We start from the raw sequence: 20,112 nt of genomic DNA on the forward strand, positions 1-20,112 counted from the left end.
TTCCAAAATATTAAGACCTGTAAACATGTGGGTCTAAAACTTTTACCTAGGAGCTGCTTTTTATTAGGAGAAAACTGTATGCAATCTGGTCCAGTAGAAATCTGTCAAAGAATTTCTAGGGAAAAAAATACTTTTTTTTTAAGTTGGCTAGAGACAGATGTCTATGACACCTTTACAATGTTTTGGTCCAGGCCATCACTGACTTCTTTGTATTGGTTTTTCCCTGCATGTGTTTCTTTAGCTTTTTATGTAACTGCTCTGATGTGATAATGAATCCTGGATTATAGAGAAAAAAACCCCAGAAGCTAAATATGAATTTTGGAAAATTAGTACATTTGCCTCTAAACGTATGGTCCTGTTGCTGATAAGAAAATGATGCAAATTTAGTCCCTTCTACCAGGTAACTACAGATTCTGAAGGTGCTGATCTGATGAAAGTAATTAAGAATTTTAAAGATTTTTAAAATAGCATGTGTTTGTGCATATACGTGTGAGTCTCTGTGCCTCCCCCCTCTGTCTCTCTGTCTCTCTGTTTCTCTGTCTGTCTCTGTCTGTCTCTGTCTCTCTGTCTGTCTCTGTCTGTCTCTCTGTCTCTCTGTCTCTGTCTCTGTCTCTGTCTCTGTCTCTCTCTCTCTCTCTCTCTGTGTGTGTGTGTGTGTGTGTGTGTGTGTGTGTGTGTGTGTGTGTGAATACTGTCACATACACCAAAATATAACTTTCAGGGGTTTGTTTTCTCATTTCCTCTGTGGGTCCTGGGGTTAGAGCCCAGTGTTAGAGTTGGCATCAAATTCCCCTCCCAGTTGAGCCATCTCACTTGCCCTAATTGGGTACTTTTAATACCAGCAACATATATCTTTGCCCTGTCTCTGTCTAAGATAAGGAAAAGAAGGGTGCATGCTATTACTATGGAAAATTCTGGGAGAAGACAGTTGGCCTGTAACTCAAAAGACTTGTAGTTCCATTCCTGCTCTTCACTATAATTTGAAGGTGGGTAAATGTCCTTTCATTTCACCATCTATAAAGTAAGCTTCTGCCCTAAATACAGAAGGAAGGTTTTGTGATAAGGAATCAAGGTGAATATGCTCTACCAAGGGAGTGTAGCTTGTAAGCACACATGCACGCATGCACAGACACACAGACACACAGACACACACACAGACACAGACACAGACACAGACATACACACACACACACACACACACACACACACACACACACACACACATAAGGCTTTGTACCAAAGAAGCAGCTGCTTCTATGCCATTGTCCATCTCTACTTTTTCTATTCAATACCCAATGCAAATAACTAGTTCTCTATGAAATAATTCTAAGTAACTACTTCTCCTCTTTTCAACCCCATGCAGCTTTCTGAGTTTCTTTCAGTCAGTCTTGTCTAAGAGATACCAAGTCTTCCTCTCAATTGCTCTGCTTCTTACCCTCATTGTCCTTTGTCTCTATTAGGCCAAGTAAAAGGATTTTCAGCGGAAAATAATTAATCTGTCTCATTCTGCATTATTATAATTTCAGTGTTTGCAATACATTGAATTCTCAATTAAAATTATATAAAATACATGCTTTCAGATTTCTCAGTATCACTGTATTCTTTCTTCTCTTCAATCTCCTTGCCACTTCTGTATAATCCTCGCTCCAAATCCTCCTTTAAGATTAAAATAAAGTCAAATACCTCAAGCTTTTCCTACTAAGACCCTATGTCTACTTTTCTAGTCTCTGTACCTTCTCAATACCCAGTTTCATTTTTCAATTTAAATAAAATCTTTTATAAGAAAAATGCTGTACTAGTCTTTTAATCTACATACTATGAAAATAACCCCAAAAGTTTAAATTCTAAAAATTTTAAAATAGTTTCAGAGTTATTGGAAAGAAGTGACTGGGTAGTCTTGAATTCTGAATACTCTCATTTAAGAAGCATCAACTCTAAGCACCAGAACAGAATGTGTGTGATAATCTGAACTATCTAGGTTTTATTGCAAGCATGTCTGAGGAAGAAAGTGAAGTCCAAGGCAGATATAATGCATGTGTCCTAGCAGACACTATGCTTTCCTTTGATAATGTCATTACTGCTGGTGGTAATCATATTGCTCTACAAACAAAACACATTTTCATTTTGTTTCATGGTTCTAATGAATAGATCTCCATTTATACTACTACAAGTCATTTTAGAGCAGTCTCTTCTCTTCCATTGCAGTTAGAATAATGATCATTTCTACAATTACTCGGTTGTAATTAAATCTGTGCATTTTTGCTGACTGCTCTAATGGTTGAAGGCTGAAGCTTGTTGCTGGAGGTTTCCGGCATCAGTAGAATGGCAATTCTCTTGCTTAGCTCACTCTCTCTCTGGAGATGGGTTGATAATTTTATCAGGAATAGATCCTTTTTCAGTACATACTGGGTTCATCAGACAAGTCTTAGAGAGGAAAAGGGAAATATATTTGAGCTGGGATGAGTTCTAGTTGTTCTAGTTGAGAAAGAACGAGACTGCAAGAATTCTCCTGTAGGGTGAATATGTCTATGTAGATTAAGAACATGTGCACAGGGAAATAAAACATAGGAGTAATCACTATATATACCAGATTTCACTTTGTACGGGGACATTGTTGCTCTCAAGTTTGTGTCACTTCTCCCAAGCATGGCATGCAATTAGCATGTGGAAACACATCAGTTCCACAAATATCAATTGTAAACTTGAAGTAGTCCTGTGCAGATCACACTCAAGTGAGTAGTCTTGGTTCCTACAAAATCTGGATTTCAAGGCCAACAGGAATACTTGCCTTCTGACTCATCTATGGCATTGATATAGTATGCCAAAGTTAATTTAGGTATGTTTAACTTTCAGTATTTTTTCTCCACAGAATCATTATTAAGAGAGAATTCAATATTCTTTGTTGGATGGGGATCACTTCAGACATCCAGATGCTTTTTTGTTCTAAAACAGTCTCTTCATTGAGCAGTAAACACTTCTAATGGTTCACAATTCTTCCAAATGCCTAATTCAAATCTGTTAATCTGTCAGAGTTCTTTTATGTTTTCACCTTTTCTCATGAAATAATCATGGCTTTCCATTATAAAATTCCCTGCTAAAAACTACATGCTTTCCCTGCCTTCTTGGAGCACAATAGTACTCTAATGGGAGAAGAGGGAGTGGATAGAACTGTAGTGTAGGAAAAAGGAAGAGGAAAGCTATGATTTCTAGGGTGCATTGTTCCCACCTTCGTTTCAGGAAAATATGGAATACAACCTTTCAGGACACTTAACATATGATATTTATGTCTCTGGTCCTATGCTTTTTTAACAAAGACTGATTTTCTTGAGGTTTCTCACCTACACAAGGAGATAGAAGTTTCAGTTCCTTTCTCAGATCACATCACGATTAGTTGCCTTCAACAAACTTACTTTTCACATCTTACCTAGACTTTCTAAAATAGAATAGCCAGCACCAGGCATATTCATCTATTTTCCTGCAGCATAGGCATCCTTTCTCACTGGCTTAGTCTCACCTTCTGGCTTTCCAATTACAGGATAATTTCTTGAGGAATAGTAGAACATAATAGCATGGTGCCTCTTTTTCAATTTCATTAAATGTTTCATTTTTGCCATGGTTAATCTAAGACTTCTAGGTAATTGAGAGCCAACCTGTACTTTTGTTAAAAATAATTCTTCCTAGACTTGACTTCTATGTCTAGGTAACAGTTAAGAGAAGTAACAAGGGTAAGGAGATCGAGTGGCGTTCACATTGGCTTATCTTGAGTTTTGTTTTGATGTAACATATAGGGAAATATAGACCTATTTGTATTGATTCACTGCCATTTTCTGTTTTTTAACCTTTTTAATAACTTTGAATGGATAACTGACAAGTCTATTGTAATGCTATTCTTTGTAATGGCTTGAATGAAAATGGCCTCCACAGACTCATATATTTTAATTTTTGGTTCACAATTGGTGGAACAGTTTTGGAAGGATTAGGACACGTCACCGTCTTGGAAGTCCTGGGTCACAGGTGTGGCATTTAGGATTTCAGAAGGTCACAATACGTATTTTCTCATATTGCTTCTATCTTGTGGTTCAGATAAAGTCTCTCAGCTACTGCTCAATGCATGCTTGCCTGCCAGCTGCTATAATCCTTAACATGACAATCATAGACTAAATCCCTAAAACTGGAAGCAAGATTCGAATGAAATGTTTTCTTTTATAAGTTGTCTTGGTCATGGTGTCTCATCACAGCAACAGAAGTGTAGCTAAGACACTCTTTTAGTTAAAAATTTATAAAAGCAATCATAAGTTTTGGTTGTTTCTGTATTACAGTAGAAATATAGGATAGACCAGAAAAGGAATGTTTGTAAATGAACTATGAAAGCAAACATATTTTGTATTGCTTAATGATGGTACTATAGGAATAAATATTACTGTGACTCAAGCATGGTTTTCTTGAACTGATGGTAGCATCAGCAATTGTAGGTAAGTTATTCTTGCTTCATATTTTTTACTCTCTTCTAGACTTACCTACAAATGAGAAACACTGGAGGAAGGATGATTCTGATTTGAGATCCAGTGTGAGGTGCTGTGTTTGATGCATGTACTTCTCCATCATGCAGCTATGGATTTAAATAGAAGTCTACCACTTGTAGTCTTAATCACAAATACATTCATGACCTTGAGATCCTTGAATTCCTTCCCAATGAAAGGATTTAATAACAAGTTCTTCTCCAGGTTGTTATAAGGTTCACATAAGTAGCAAAATAAGTTTCATCTAGTGTTTACTCTCTGTTAGGCATTGACTGCACAAGGAATGTCTTACTCTGCTCTTCACGGTCACCCAACAAAGTGTAGCATTTGCGGATGAGTATTCAGAGACAGAAAGAGGCTGAGGTGTTCTTTCAAGCTCACTGAGTTTGTGAAGTGTAGGACTGGACCCTACAGATCTTGCTCATAATTACCCTCATATTTTAAAATGTCTGAAAGCAAGTGTTGATACTTTTCTGCTCCTCCTCTTGCCATGCTATTGCATTAATTATGGAGAATCTGTTAATAATCTGTTTGTTCTTATTATAACATAGAAATATTAGTTAAGGTTGAAGAAAAATTGAAAACCAAATGAATATAGGTTCAAAATAAAGTTTAAAATATGAACATATTGAGGAACATTTAAGGCAGCCAGTCCAAAGCATCCTCTGATTTTGATTTTTTTTCTCTCTGTAGCCACTTCTGCTTCATAAAAGAGGAAGCCATATGACAGAATCTATTTTTCTACCATATCCCTTTATTCTCTTACAAAATATTGAAACCCTGCAGAAATTTTGTTTATTTGTTATAGTCAAACTATCTCTGACCCACTTAGTCTCAATAGTGACATAGAGATTTTATTATTTATGAAAGCTTAGCCTAATCTTAGGCTATTTCCCAACTAGCTCATATAACTTTATTAGCCCTGTTTATACTAGTCCACATTTGCCACGTGGCCTATTACTTCTCACTATGTCCCAGTTCACCTGACTTCCTCCAGGACTGGCTACTGAATCTCTTGCTACTCAGATCTTCCCATTGTTTTCATCTCTGTCAAAAACTCCCACCTTTCCTCTCTTGCCTCAGCTATAGGCTGTCAGCTCCTTACTAAGGCAACCACAAAGTTATAGAGACGAGTGTTCTCAGGCAGATTATGATCTAATAAAAATAACAATACCAAAGTCTTATCTGTACTCAACTCTCTGCTGGTACAGAAACTACTTGGTAAATACAAAGCCAACCTGTACATAGTGCATATAAAAAGATTATCCCAACAATGTTTTGTTTTGTTACACAAAGTCTCATATTTTTAACTCCAATTGGTCTTGAACCCATGATTATGACCATCACCTTTCTCTTCCTCTTTTTCTCCTGAAGAGCAAGCTCTATAGGCATGTGCCACCATGTTGCCTTATATAATGTTTATTAATCAAAACTTCTATATTTAAAATTAAGATATAATTATTATAAACTTTAACTTATATAATAATAGTAGTTACATGCTATCACTAAAAAAATTATGAAACTGGAGCTGGAGAGATGACTTAATATTTAAGAATGCTTAATCTATTAGCTTATTTTAGCCAGTAAGAATGATTGGAAAGAAGGGTAATGTGATGAAATAAAAGCAATGAAGCAAAATAAAAATACTTCAAAAGGCAAAGAAAAAAAATACACAATATCGCTGCTGTTTCATATGTTCAGTTCCTTTACTTTCAATCTTTATGCATGAATATGACATGCTTTTTAACACTGGTTTTGATGTTCCTAATAAGAACAGTTTGATCTTTAAGTGTAGAAAATGTCGCAATGCTTTCTACTGTGCATGTGTATGATACCCAGTTCAGTTTCTTTGCCACTGCAGTATCTGAGAGAATTACAATAGTTTAAGCCGGTTGTCTCATGCTATAATACTGCACGTTTTTACAGAAGTGCTACATAAAACATATACAATGAACATAATGTTTAGTATATCATAGATTATATTTGGCATGTTCAGTTGTTATTTTATAAGCATATCTGAAATTTTATATCATCCTTAACAGATGGAGAATAAACAATAACAGGACTTGTTAATTTTTTTATTATACATTGGGAGAAAATAAGTAATAATGTTAGGAAGAAAACATATTGAGGATAGAAAACTATATAAAATGTTTTAACAGCCATTTAAAAATCTTGGGGTAGAATAGGAACATAAAGTACCTTAGAATGTTTGGGGAGCATCTGTTATCAGTAATGGTTGCTCTATAAACCAGCACTGTACAGGAAGTAAAAATATTTTCTGGCTAAAATACAGCCAGCTGTTTTCTGAGATCCAGAAAACAGATATATGCAGAGTACCTAAAACAGTAAAGGAAAACTTTACAATCTAGACTGTAAAATGTATTAAAGCAAGATGAAGAGACTTATTTCTGCCTCAGGTATAAATGTACTTAGTGACCCACAGCCATCTCTGTCTGTCTGAGCAGTTTTAGGCGACTTTCTCAGGCTGCTTTAGATCTAGATGAGCCGTGGGGGGAAACTGTCCTCTAGTCCCCTTGCTCCTGACTCTTTAGGCTTTTACCTCCCTCCCTCATAGTTTTGCTGTTTGTTTACTGTCTCCAACACTGGCATATCAGAATCAAGTCTTTTCAAACTGTGCTTAACCGTTCCAATTGCCTCCATTAGAATCCTCTTAAAAACAGAAATAGTCATGCGGTCCCCAGGCTTGCGTCCCCCTGCTGCCTCTGAGGGCTCACAGTCTGCACCTGAGTATGGAATATTCCACTCTGCACCTTCTGAGTCATCACATGAGATGGAAGATACCAGCGTCTCTTTCTTTGTTTTACACATGTTCTTTGTTCTGGAAAAGCATGCTCTATATATTTAGGAAGTCTTTGCTCATTTTAGAGGATAATGGTTAAGTATTTCTCTCCAATATTTACAGACTGCCGGGGAAAAGGACTTGGCTTCCACCACAGTCCTTACGGAACAGGGTTTCACATGCTCTTGGCCATGCCTCTTACATGGCTCGCTCTTCGTGTGTTTCCAGTCCTCTCAGTATGGTGGGTACTGAGACACAATGTTGTAACTTCCTTTCTGTGTAAGGTTAGTGGGAACTATGCTTTGATTAAACGAAAGGCGGTGAGGATTTCTGAAATGCATTTAAAGTATTCTCCAGTTCAAAGTGAGACTTGGGATGAAAGTTCTCATGGGAGAGTAACTGAGGTGGTGGTGGATTAAATTTAGAGCAAAGGTCAAACACTCTCTTGTGTGACATCTTTATGCAAGAAAGCAGAAGAAACAAAGAAAAGACCCTGAGAACAAAGAATGACAGAAGAGGGGAAAGTTCTTTACAAAAGAAAAGGAGGCTACAGCCAAGCAAAGGCAAGGGTTTCTTATACTGAAGCAACTCGTATGTATGCTGTGTTTTATTTTTTTTTAAAAAAGGCAGTAAACCTAGAAAATAGTTAATTTGCTTTAGAGAAAGGTGATAGGAACAGAAAACTTGAGTATTTTCTTGAGGGAGAGGAAATCTAGGGAGGACAATTGATGCAGCTAGGAGAGACTTCTGCCTGTGGAGGGCCTCCTTTCTTTGTGTGTTCGCATTCCTTTTCTTTTCTTTCTTTTTTTTTTTTTTTACTTTTTTTTTCATCTTTGTTAACTTAGGTACTTCTTATTACATTTCAATTGTTATTCCCTTTCCTGGTTTCCGGGCCAACATCCCCCTTACCCCTCCCCCTCCCCTTCTCTATAGGTGTTCCCCTCCCCTTCCTCCCCCCATTACCACCCTCCCCCCAACAATCACGTTCACTGGGGGTTCAGTCTTGGCAGGATCAAGAACTTCCCCTTCCACTGGTGCTCTTACTATTCATTGCTACCTATGAGGTTGGAGCCCAGGGTCAGTCCACGTATAGTCTTTGGGTAGTGGCTTAGTCCCTGGAATCTCTGGTTGGTTGGCATTGTTGTTCATATGGGGTCTCAAGCCCCTTCAAGCTCTTCCAGTTCTTTCTCTGATTCCTTCAATGAGGGTTCCATTCTCAGTTCTGTGGTTTGCTGCTGGCATTCGCCTATGTATTTGCTGTATTCTGGCTGTGTCTCTCAGGAGAGATCTACATCCGGTTCCTGTCTGCCTGCTTGATTCTTCCCTGGGTTGAAGTGGAAGCCAAAAGCACCTTCTGAAAGCACTGTGGTTTCAGGGATTGAGCAGAGCTCCACCACCAGGTACTCCTAAAGTTAACTAGCACAGTTTTGGAGATTTTTTTGGCGGCGATGGGGTGGGGGTGGGGATCTTTAACTCCCTATGGTCTCTCTAGTTTTACCCTCTAACCTCTTGCCATTGTTGGTTAGACTATATGAATTTGATGCCTTTAATGAAGATAATTATGATGGATATTTGAGAGTGCTAAATCTTATTTCCTATAAGATTCGTTTTTCATAAAAACATGCTTTGGAAAAGTAAAAAAATAATACAAAGCAGTGGGCTTTTGAATATTAATTGGTGGAGAAGGAATTTGCTCATCAACAGTAGTCTGTTTAAAAGATTGACTTTTTTTTCACTATCTTCATGTTATCTTTGCCTTTAGTTCACAAAGGCATTGAGAAGAAAATCAAGAAACATTCTCATGTGGGGAATTATCGAATAGATCAAGCTCAGGTAAGTGTGATCCTTCACTGCATCCAGACTAATGGGATCCTGCCTAACCAAGGAGAAAAGAAAAGCATGGGAACAGCTCAGTGAACACAGGGGACAGAGTGGGTTGACCCTATCACACATTGGAGACTCATGAGCATGGAGGAGGTTTCTGTTCTTTTGCTTAAAGTTTTCCCAAGCAGCCCGAGGCTGTAATGAAGCTCAGAGGAGCCCAGAGGCCTGATTGAGCCTCTCCTACAACTAATTCCCACAAATTTAAGAAAGGTAGCTTGGGAAGCAATTAAGGCTTTATTTTTTTCAGTCATTGCTTTTTGTACAAAATGTGAATTTTTCTGCTTCTGTCATTGGTGTTTATTTTTTAAAGCACAGATCCAAAGGAAATAAAGCATTTCAAGATTTTACATCAATTTTCTACTTTTAAATCACCAGAGGAGGAAATAAAGCCCAGATGATAGTTCACATATAAGCCTATCAGCAGCACATAGCACCTGAATTCACTTTGCTTTTCACGCCATATCAGTTCATTTTAATTTAACAAATAGTAAAGACGTTATGTGTCTAAAACAATAACATTTTAGTCATAAAAATACCCTTGCATTTCAGCAGATCACAATTCATGGGGATAGAGCTATAGATCATCTGATACAAGGATCTAGCCAGGGCATAATACTGTAGATGGCATGCCCCATAAGCTTTCATCTATCTTCTGTGGTGGCTTGAACCAGAATGGCCCCCACAGGCACACCCATTTGAAGACTCAGTCCCCAGCTGAGAAGCATTAAGGGGAGGGGCCATGACGGAGGAACTGCTTCATTTCGGAAAGGCTTGAAGTTTCATAAGATTTCTAATACTTTCACTGTATCTCTCTTCTTCTTGGTGGTAGACAGAGATACAAGCTGTCAGCTGTTTCTTCAGTGTACCATCATGGATTCTAACCTCCAAAACTAGAAGCCAAATTAAATGTTTTCTTTGATAAGTTGTCTTGGTTACAGTATTTTATTATATCAAGAGAAAAGTAACTTAGACCTACCTTCTTAGCCTGTTTTCTTCCAGGCTTCTTGAAGGGATGCAGCTTGTTCTACATGCATTCTAATTTGCACAGGCCTCATATGACAATGTCTTAGTCTGGCCTATGTCTCTCACTTCTTGCCCTAGACTTCATCTAGTGATATACAAGACATCACAAAAACACTCACTTTTTGTTTTAGCAACATGGAATCCAGACGAGATAAGCTGTTATCGATACAGGAGATACATGTCTCCTAGTGGCCGGAGAACAGAAACTGATACTTGCCTGTTTCTCCTTGCTGTCTTCTAGGACAGATTCCTGTGGCAAGGAGAAGCCTACTAAAGGGTTAACTGCTTAATATCCGAATACCTTAGGCTAAGTCTTTGCTGTTCTCTGTCTGAATTCACTATCCTTTTTGTATACCACAATCTTCAAATGTTTATATTTAGAGCAGAACTCTTCTCAGAAGTCTTATAAGGTTTATCAATTATTTATTAAATATTATAATTTAGTTATCAAATAAATAAAGAAAAGTTAACGTGCAAAAATTATTTCTCGATACATTTATGTTCTCATCTCTGTTAATGCCAGCTTTAGCCTTCCTATACTCAGACTAAAGCTTGACCAAAGTCAAGACATACCCTTGACTTTTCCCTTTTACCTGCCATCTTTCATACACAAATGCGGTCTCTGCCTGTGCAGTGTAGGCAGAATCTGACCACAACTGCCTTCTACTTCTATGTCTTGGCCACACCTCCCTAGATATGGGTGGGTTCCTGCCCAAGACCTCCCATACACTCCCACAGCAAGCCTCCCACCTACAATATTATAATTGTTATCTGTTAACACTGGCTTTTAACCCTGAAAAATACTTCAGTCCCTGGTTAAGTACCTATGATTTCAATGGAGATACCTATCTATATTCATGGTCAGTATTTCAATTATATCTTTGTTGCAGGATAATTGGTATGAGGTTTTTTTAAATGCTCTAGAGACTAATAGAACAATATTTTAAATAATAGGAAAGGTTAGTTATCAATTTAAGAATAAATTGATTCATATTTGATGAGGTCACATCATTTTTTGGGACAATGTTGCTGTTTTCACCTATAACTTAGATATATGAACATGGGGACAGAACTTTGGGACAGTATTCAAGGACTTAGTCCATTTATACTTTTTCTTTTTGACAAGTCATTTCTGCCACTAAGTTATTAGTGAATACACATTGTATGTAGCTGTTGTATAAAGTGATATCATTTTTCAATGAAAGCTAAATTATTTCCCATAAGGACCTAGTAGAAGCATATGCAAATTCCCAGTTTTACTTCCAATATAAATAAAACTGTGTCCAGGTTATGTGCATAATTCAGTATTTCTTTCATTCTGGAAATTAGGTCTGTAGTTTTTATCACCTTCCTGACATGGTATGTGACCCAAGAGAGAATTCTGCACTCTTTCTCTTTTGTATCCTCAAAGAATTCATTTTATGTGGCAACATGGGCTCATTAATGAGAATTTTTGGCTCCGGTCTTTCAAAAGTAACAATGAGGTAACAAACTTCATGCATCTATAGAGACAAGGTTAGTGAACACAACTTCTTAGCAAACTGTCAAGTATATGGAGTTCAAGAATCTCAATGCTCTTGTAATCTAAACCAGACTATGAAATTCTGAAGGCATATGGAAAACCACTTTTATGCTTTTATATCACTATGATTGTCCAGACATAGTTACCTCCTACTGAATATTTCCATCTAGGCTAAGCCTCTGTCTTCCCTGCTTTATCCTTCTTTTTCTAGGCAGGTATCAGATCGTCCCTAGTCGTAGAACAGTACTGTCCTGGCACCAGTTCTTTGAGCAGTGGCATCCTGAGAGCTTGGAAAGTGGAGACTCAAGTCTCAGAAAATAAGTGCAAGACTGGGAGTCTGGTGCCTGTGTGGAATCCCAGCTCTGCTATTAAAATCATTCCGTGACCCTCTGCTGGTCACTTAACCTACTGTGCTGCTATTTGCTCATCTGTAAAATTGCTCTCCCTCTTAGGCTCTTTGTGAGGCTAAAAGAAAATAATAGGTGGCAAAGTGCAGTGAATGGTAAAAGTCTAATACTAAATCAAAGTATTATCATTTTAGAAATTTATCCCTGAGTAGTGCTGACATCGACATACAGAAGTTGAAGCTGCAATTAGGGGTCTGCTTCATCTTTAACCCACCAATAGTAAAGATAGTTCCAGCAGTGACCCAATTTCAGGCACCCTATGGCTACTTGCAACTCTCCCTTCTTATTCTTGGTATAAGTGTAGCAGTTCAGAAATTATTTTAGGACAATTTTAACAACAACTAGTTTGCAGTCTTCCTTTTAAGTGATGAGTTCATAAAGCATTATTCGAAGGATTAGCACCTTATGCATATGCCTGTAATTCTATGTAATTGTTTTGTTTAGGCAAAGAGATCTTGACTAAAGCCTGCTACATACTGTTATATCCTATATGAAGGAAAGTGTATATCCAACTGAGGAAGCTGGCAGTATAGTACAAAGCAGACTAAGACAATGTGTTCAAAGGAATGAGGCCCCTTGCTATGAATGTAGACTACAGGCTAAGCCCAGTTCTAGAATGTTTCATTCCTTTACATCCATTTCACTAGTTACTGCTACTAAATCCTTGTTCTCCTTTATTGGTTATTTTCTCATTGATGTGTCACAATACTCTGACCAAAGCCATTTAAGGGAAGAAAGGCTTGTTTGGGCTGGCTCACAGTTTGAGTGTTCTTTCCACCATGACAGAGAAGCCAAAGCACGAGGCTCTTGAAGTAACTGGTCATGTTGAATCCAAAGTCGTGAAACAGAGAGAAAGGGCTAGAGAGATGGCTTAGTGGTTAAGAGCAATGACTGCTCTTCCTAGAGAGAAATGAATGTAGGTGCTCAGATGACTTTCTTCTTTTCATTGAGTCCAGGACAAATGAAATAATACTTCCCAGAGTTAGAATGGATCTTTCTCACCAAATTTACCTAAATTAGTGAGTGTCTCACCTACATGCCCAGAGATGGTCTTGATTGCTTCAACTTGACCATTAAGGTTATAGCTGCTACACTTCTGGACAAGCTCTGGAGTCAAGCAATTCTCCATTCAGTTTTAGAGTCTGCACTTAAGCTTCAGAAATGCTAATTGATATTTTCTAAAAGAATCCAGAAATCCCTCTGCTTGACTTCTGTATTTTATGAAGAGTCAGGAAAGCACTTGGTCCCAGAGACATGGAGGCTAAGCTAAGCAATGCATTTGTTTGCTGCCTGAATGTGATGTGTTCCCTTTAACAGAGGCAAATGATTTTACATTTTGATTTTGTAAAACATGCTAAATGGTTATCCAAGAAGTCTTCTATGCTATAAAATGTGTATGTAATATTAAAGATTTTATGGTCCAAATCTCAAGTCCTATGAAAAGTAAAAGCTTTTTCTCATGAAAGCCCTACACTCTCTAAGTGATGTTAATAAAGTGTTAGATGTCTTCCTACACACACAGTATTCTGCTCGACAGTAAAGTTAACAAAGGCCAATTTAGGTCAGTGCCTTCATTTGTACATTGGCGGCATTTATAAAATGCATTTATGGTTAATAGAAATGTCTTATTATTCTCTTGATAATTACTGATATCCGAAGTTCCATTGTGAGAACCTTACTTTTTTATGTGAGAATTTTCAACTCTATTAAGTTAGAAATATATCCTAGAGATGGCAACTTTTAAAATAAGGGATCAGAAAACTATGAGTAAGACATAATTTAAAACCTGCTTTTGTAAAGTGTTATTGGATATTTAAGTCTTTAAATAATATTTTAAGGGACTGGAGAAAATTCTCACTGGTGAAGATGATACAGGTTCAGTTTCTAGTACCCACATGACAGCACGCAGCTCCAGTTCCAGGGGATCTGGAGCGTCTGGCCTCTTTGGATGCACATAGTACGCACCATATAATCAAGCAAGATACTCACATGCATAAACAAAATCTCAAAACAAGAATATTTTAAAAATAATATTCATCAAATACAACCTCTACCCCTTTAAGAAAATGTCTGACTTGTGCTTTAAGTTGTAAGGTATACTTTATATTTCCTGGAAGGTTAATTGTCTAAACATAGCAGAAAGAAGCCCATGGAGCCCTGGAGATATTTCTCTCTTCCCAAGGGCTTGTAGGAGCCTAGGAGATATGCCATTCACTTCTCCACTGAGAATAGAATTAAACTTTGAAAAGAGTATATTTTCTATCTATGACGCCTCCAAGTTCTTGCGTGTGTTTTTTTATCCTTAGAGAATTTCACACAATATATTTTTCATCTTATTTTTTTCCAGTTCCATATTTCTTCTCAATCCCTCCTTGATTCCTACACACCCAACTTCGTGTGTTCTTTTTCCTCTAAAACCATGAAGAAGACAATGATGATGAGAAGAAGGGGAAGAAGAGTAGGAAATGGGGCAGGAGGAGGAGAAGAGGAGCAATAGAAGGAGAACAAGAAGGAGAAGGAGAAGAAGAAGGAGGAGAAAGAGAAGGAGAAGGAGGAGGAGGAAGAGAAAGGAAGAAGGAAGAAGAAGAAGAAGAAGAAGAAGAAGAAGAAGAAGAAGAAGAAGAAGAAGAAGAAGAAGAAGAAGAAGAAGAAGAAAGATGAAAGGAGGAGGAGGAGGAGAACAAGAACAAGAAGAACAAGAAGAATAAGAATAAGAACAAGAAATGGAACAAAACATGGACTTTAATTTGTTAGCATGTTAACTTCTGAGCATGAGGCCTGCCTTGGTGTGTGTTTGGTAAACTAGTATTATTTCACTGAAAAGAACAGGTTTTCCCTTTTCAAATAGTCCCTCTGCCTCAGTTTTTAATACCCAGTTAGGCTTCTGCTGGGGAACTGTAGAAGGAAAAGTGCCTTACAAGAATGTGTGTGTGTGTGTGTGTGTGTGTGTGTGTGTGTGTGTGTGTGTGTGTGTGTGTGTGTGTGTGTGTCTGTCTGTCTGTCTGTCTGTCTGTCTGTCTGTCTGTGGTCTGTATGCATGCCTGTGGGCCTCACTACTTTATCTGTTGAGGTGAGGTGGGGGTTCTCTTGATGAACTTGCAGTTTGCTAAATTTGGCTATTCTAGCTTAAGTTTTCCCAGGGATCACTTCTCTGCCTCCTAAACTTTGGGACTTACATGGCTGCTGGGGACATAAAATTCAGACTTCACATTTGATATGCTTTATTTATCAAACAGTCTCCATGTTCCTATAATACACTTATGTTCAAAAGAAGGCATGAGACCTAAAGTGAGTGAATGTCTGACCTCAGAGCATTGAAAAAGTCAGTCTCAGAACTCCCTCTGTAGCGTCAGGATTCCATTTCACACTCTGTCTACTGGAGTCCCCAGTTCCCTTTTTGAAAGGACACGTTATGGTACCTGTATTAAAGCTCTGGATGAAATCTACTGTTTTATCTTTTTGTTTCTGTTCACCTTATCCTCTTTTATAGACTTCTTTACCATGCAATGACTTTTTGCATTTGCTGAATTTGAATAGCCACTAATCTTATACTTGTTTGCTTAGATCCTTTTGCAACTATATTTCAATTTTGCTTTCTTTAGTTTTGGTGTGTGTATGGGGTGGTGTGTGTGTGTGTGTGTGTGTGTGTGTGTGTGTGTGTGTGTGTGTGTTGTATAGTCCTTGAACTCTTATTTCTAGCTAGAGTCCTTGGAGTTTACCAATTCATGCACACTGATTGGCCAGTGTGCCTAGAGATACTCGTGTCTGCATTCCCAGTGCTTAGACTGTAGGTGCTAGTTCCAAACCATGCCCTCATGTGAAGGAAGCAAGCATGTTTCTATCTGAGCCATATCTCCAATTCCTCTATTTTATATTTTAAGATCAAATTGTTCATGTAAAAAATTTAATAAATACAAAATACAAATTAAAAACTAAAATTTATCATGTTTTATGCTTTCGGGATAACCACTTGCAGTGGTTTGAATAAAAATGACCCCCATAGGCTCATATATTTGAATGTATAGGGAGTAGTACTATTTATAAGGACAAGGAGATGTGGTCTTATTAAAGTAGGTGTGCATTTGTAGGAGGAAGTGTTACACTAGGAGTAGACTGTGGGGTTTTAAAAGTCAAAGACATTCCTATTATCTTTCTCTCCCTGTTGTCTGCAGATCTGGTTGTAGAACTAACAGCTACCATGTCTGCCACTGTGTCACTTCGTTCCCACTAGGAGGAAAATGGACTAAACCTGTGAAATCGTAAGTAAGCCTCAATTACATGCTTTCTTTATAATAATTGCTTTGTTCATGGTGCCGCTTCATAGCAATAGAACACTGACTAAGACACCACTACAGAGATTATTGTGAGATCTTTTATTTATTTACAGAACAATCTTGAGATAATAGTCTCTGTATATCTCTATATAAACATATAAAATATACATTACATATTTTATACTTTTATATTTATTTATTTTACATATTTAAAATTTAATAAGTTATATGACATATAAATATAAACAATATAGTCCATATAGCATATATATTTTATTTTTAAATACTTTTATAGTTATGTGTATGTATGTTTCTATGTATGTGTGTATGAATATGTACACAGGAGTCCAGTTGCCAGGAGAGGCCAGAGGGTTTGATGTCCTGGAGTATAGGCAGTTGTGAGTTACTGGATACGTGTGGGGCACTAAACTTAAAGACTGTGCAAGAGCAGTGTATGCTTTAAAGTACTGAGCCATCTCTTCAGCCCTTACACATTATGTATCTTAAATGTTTCATACATAAATTCCAAACTTGCATTTTATGACTAGCTCGTGCAGATTAATAATATCCAAATGCAGTTTGCAGTAAAATATTTTACACAATAACAGGGTAGAGCCTTCATTTGATACACCACATGTGACTACTTTGATAATGAAATGCAGTGAAATTTTTTCTCTCTGATGTGACTGTTGTTTTAGTAAGCATAGTTTTAGATAAATATCACTAATTATTTTCAAATTGTAATTATTTTTAACAGTACTGGGGTTGAACCAAGGGCAAACTGTCTACCAATGAGATATGGATCCCAAGCACCATGTACATGCTGCAAGTAATCAGGATAGATGTGAATTACTAGGTGATAAAACACAGTTCTTTCCACCTTATTAATTTATTTTAGCAACTATTTTTTCAAAAGATCGGGCCATTCGCATACACTAGTAGTGTAGTGATGGCCTTTTTCTTGAATCGTTGTTGCCATGGTAACTGGCAATTAAAAAAATTCTTTAAGAGCATTAGGAACAGTAATATAAGGTTACTCTATTTTCATTTCACTAGTTACATAAAGATAAATGGAATTCCTTTTGTGCATTTATAAGTCATTTATACTTTATCTGTAATAAATTGCTTATTTTTGTATATATTTTTATTCCATATTAAAATATTCATTTTTTACTAACCGGGTTTTAAAAATACACTAAGTTTCTTGATCTTTTTAAATTGTGTGCCAGAAATATTTATCTGCTTCCTCATTAGCTTTTTAATTTTATTTGTGAATATTTTATTATATAAAAGTTTTGGATTTGTATATAACTAAATGTATGCATTTTCTTCACAGTCTTTGAAGTTATTTTGAAAAAATGCCCTATTTCATTTGAAAATATAAATACTCATCATTATTTTCTTCCATTTTTTACCGAACAAATTGAAGGGCCTCTATTTAACCACCTTCATTTATGATTAATCCTAGACCAAAGTTACTTTGGTATATGGTTTTCTTTTCTATTTTTTTTTTTTTTTTTGCTATCTGAGCATTTTATACACACACGCAAACACACACACACACACACACACACACACACAATACCTATAATAAAAACAACATTTTCACATATGAATTTCCTCCTTTCCTGCACAGAAGTACATATGCAAAGAAAACTTAAGTTGTAAGTGTTAGGACTCTCTGGGAGATCTCAGAGAGAACAAGTTTCGTCTTGATGCATCAAAGACCTTCAAAGTCTTTTGTTTTTCACTGACTTACCATATTTGCATAATCTTTGCTGATGTCACACAGGAGAGACTAGATTTGTTCTGGCATCATAAGGCAAACTAGGACAGATGGTGGTGATGTGCAGAGAAAGTGTTCTGTTCAAGTACAGAAGATAATGCTTCTTGGAACTCCCTGTCCTGACCTTCCTCTGTACATCACTGTGAGGTTGTGTCTGGTGCTAGGATAACCTTAAGACCGTGCTCTGTGATAAGAGTTAATAGATGGGCATCCTTAAGAATGTGGAGTAATCAGGTCTTTCAGTTAGCTGGCTGGAAGATTTATTATCTTTTTCATGATGTGTATGTGTGTGGATAGATACTCAGAACTGCATTGCCTGTAGTGGTCAGAGTTATCAAATGCCCTTGAAGCTGGAATTAGAGGAAGTTGTGAACTGCCTGACGTTGGTACTGGAAACAGAACAGGGTCTCTAGAACAGCATGTGGTCTTAACCACCAAGCTGCCTCTCCAGCCCCTCAATTAGATCATTTAGGCACCTTATTCTTGAAAGAGTTACTTCTCTTTTTTTCTAAAATTCCTCTGCTTTGCATGCTAACCTTAAAGGTTAGATAAGCAGAACCCTAGTTTTTTAGACTGGAGAACACTGAGCTGCTGATGAGTTTATATTATCCCTGTCAACTTCACAAGGACTGGGATGCTAAAGATGCAGGCAGGCAGCCCCTTCATTTACGGTCTGGCTGCATCTGCAGAGCTGTTGTGTCTGCTTTAATTAGGGCACGTTTCCAGTTCAGGAGGGGATGAATGCAGCATCTATTTCTTGGTTTATGTGCCAATAACATCACAATGGCCCAGGGTTTATTTGCATTAACTGCTCTGGGGAACAGGTGGCTTTTTGATCATTACCTTCCTCTGTTCAGCCTGTCAGGGACCAAGGGAAGAGTAGTGGGGAAGGGATGAAGTTGATAACTACGGTAGCATTACCACTCTGTGTTGCATCTTCTAAAGGGTTGTAGCTGAGACCACGGGATTTGGTCTAATGAGCCAGTGAAAACTGAACGCATACAGTGAGTTAAATCTCCCTTTTTTGACCTGCTTCAGAGACCATCTGCTGTTTAGGTTAAAAAAAAAATAAAGGTAAACGGGCTGGTTGGAAAACTGTAGCCGTAATAGGCATTTGCAGATTTGACTAACAATCTAGAAGGGTCATTTTTCTCAAATAAAATTTATGTTTGTCAGTTTTTTTTTCTCTGTGATATTTACTCCTCATCTGGAAATTTACTTTAGTGAGCAATATCCTCCTGTTTCAACCTTTCAGACCCTAATCTAAACATTTGTTTTCATGGAGTATCATCTCTAGCCTCAGCTTCCTACACTTGGAAATGGATTCCTGTTCTAAACACAAAGGAATGCAAGCCCTCTGGCCATGACAAGTGTTGGTTGGTGTCAGCTCCTCGTCACAAAGACCTCTCACTGCAGCCTCGGCTACAGCTTCACATGCTCCATGCAAAACTGAAGGGTACTGAACCTGAAATGCCAACGATGAGTGGCCTCAGAGTTCTTGCCTCTTACATCTCAGTGTGCAACTCAAAGACCCAACTGTTGGTACAGCTCAGCTAGTAGGGGACTGTACTTATCTTTCATGGAAACTCTTAAAGGACACTGTCCAAAAGGTAGAATCTCATTTTGTCTCATGCACCTGCTTGACTTTAAATCTGGTTCAATTAAAGTCACATGTGCAAGTGCATAGAAACACATTGTAAACAAAGCTGGGCCTGTACTATTGACTTTTAAGCCATAAAACCAAATCATTGTCATTTGCTTATCCTCTGTCTTGCAGCCAGAACTGCCAGATGAAAGTTCAATGCAAGGTCAGTACCAAATGCTTGAAAAGCCCAGCATCCTTATTCCCCTTGGAATGACCAACTGAATTGGCTTTTGTGATCATTCTTGGCT

The 20,112-nt window shown here is 37.5% G+C and overlaps 1 long non-coding RNA gene across 4 annotated transcripts in view; it reads left to right on the plus strand.

Moving 5' to 3' along the window:
• The first annotated feature begins 801 nt into the window (after window positions 1-801).
• Window positions 802-20,112, plus strand: part of LOC102555435 (uncharacterized) — a 35,393-nt gene continuing 16,082 nt past the window's right edge. The window contains exons 1-6 of one of the 4 annotated variants that reach the window (XR_015622397.1): window positions 816-986; window positions 8,605-8,723; window positions 9,086-9,156; window positions 14,507-14,945; window positions 16,332-16,418; window positions 19,997-20,027. This is a non-coding gene — a long non-coding RNA (uncharacterized LOC102555435). Of the gene's footprint in view, window positions 987-8,604; window positions 8,724-9,085; window positions 9,157-14,506; window positions 14,946-16,331; window positions 16,419-19,996; window positions 20,028-20,112 lie in introns of those variants that run through there. The other 3 variants (XR_015622394.1, XR_015622396.1, XR_015622395.1) reach the window with 3 other exon arrangements.

Source organism: Rattus norvegicus, chromosome 6 (assembly GCF_021556685.1).
Source record: "Rattus norvegicus strain SHRSP/BbbUtx chromosome 6, alternate assembly SHRSP_T2T, whole genome shotgun sequence".
Classification (NCBI taxonomy): Eukaryota; Metazoa; Chordata; class Mammalia; order Rodentia; family Muridae; genus Rattus; species Rattus norvegicus.